The sequence below is a fragment of the Rattus rattus genome, chromosome 7, assembly GCF_011064425.1.
Source record: "Rattus rattus isolate New Zealand chromosome 7, Rrattus_CSIRO_v1, whole genome shotgun sequence".
Classification (NCBI taxonomy): Eukaryota; Metazoa; Chordata; class Mammalia; order Rodentia; family Muridae; genus Rattus; species Rattus rattus.
The window spans coordinates 51,035,472-51,036,819 of record NC_046160.1 but is presented as its reverse complement, the minus strand read 5'-3'; the positions used below and the strand labels follow the sequence as shown (position 1 = coordinate 51,036,819).

The window sequence follows — 1,348 nt, the reverse complement described above, 5'->3', positions numbered from 1 at the left end:
TGCTGTAAGACTAGGCACACCCTAACTTCTATTGAGGCTAACTAGACAAGGCAGCCCAGTTGTGGAAAGTGATTCAGGTGTAGGCATTGTAGTCAGAGATCGCCCCTGCTCCTGCCTTAGGAGTTCTACCTGAGGACCCAGCTCTGCAACTGTTAACCGAGGGTGTAGGACCTTTCTGTACATGCTCTCTGCTTGGCACTTCTCTTTCTGTGATCCCTTAAGGGTCCAGGATAGTTGGTTCTACAGGTTTTCTTGTGGTGTCCTTGACTCTCCTGTTCCTTCAATCCTTCTTTTCCCTTTTCCACAGGATTCCACAAGCCACACTTAATGTTTGGGTCTACGTCTCTGCATGACTTTCTATCAGTTGCTGGGTGAATCCTCTCTGGTGACAGTTATGCTGAGGGAATTTTTGTTTGGCTTGAGATTTCATTAGTCGTGTGCATGTGGTCATAGCTACTGTGAGTTCATATACGCAGCTACCCTGCTGTGTCCAGAAGACAGTTTCCATGCAGTAATCCATTTCTTCTGGCTCTTATATTTTTCTTCCCAATCTTGCACATTGGATCCTTCTGATGACAGGATATAGAGTAGATGTGCCATTTATGGATGATTGACCCATACTTTCTTTCTTTTTTTTTTTTGATTCAATAAAGTTTTATTTTCCCAAATATACAGCTGATTGAATCTGTTCATGAATCTTCACTAGCAGCTGGGTCATCTCCACCCTTTGTGTTTCTTGTGTAAATTACTTGGGCTCTGTGCTTTGAAACCAGCTTGATTAGTCCTTTACTAAGTAGCTCCTGAAGGGCTGCCCTGGCCAAGGAACCTTGAATTTTCTGTCTCTCGGAGACCACAGCTGGAGTAATGAGCTGAGAGTTGGGAACTTCCTTACAAAGTTTGGTGTAAGTAGCTTTGTCAATCAGGACGAGATTGTTCAGCTTGTCCAGAAATTTGCCTTTGGACCACTTCTTCTTTTTGGCCTTGCCACCAGATTTATTTACAGGTCTTTGTCTTTTTTGGCGGACTTTCCAGCATCCTTCTTCTTCTTGTCGTCTTTGGGCGGCATGGAGAAGCCCAGAGAGTAGTGTGGACCACTGCAGCCACACTAAGATGTCGGAAAAAAAGCGACCCATACTTTCTTATTCTCTGTACTATTTATTAAGTTCTGGGTTTCTATATTAATCACCATCTACAAAAGAAAAGCTTCTGTGATGAGGGAATCATTGATTTATGGACATGATGATAAGTCGTTATTGGTTATTGGTTCTGAAAATGGTGTAAAGTATAGGTTTAAACTCATGGAGTAGCCTTAAATTCAATCAGAATGTGGTTGGGTACTCTCAAGGTG

At 42.7% G+C, this 1,348-nt stretch overlaps 1 pseudogene; it reads right to left on the bottom strand.

The window, feature by feature from the left end:
* Window positions 1-689: 689 nt before the first annotated feature.
* LOC116905267 lies at window positions 690-1,066 on the bottom strand (annotated as a pseudogene).
* Between the last annotated feature and the right edge of the window lie 282 nt (window positions 1,067-1,348).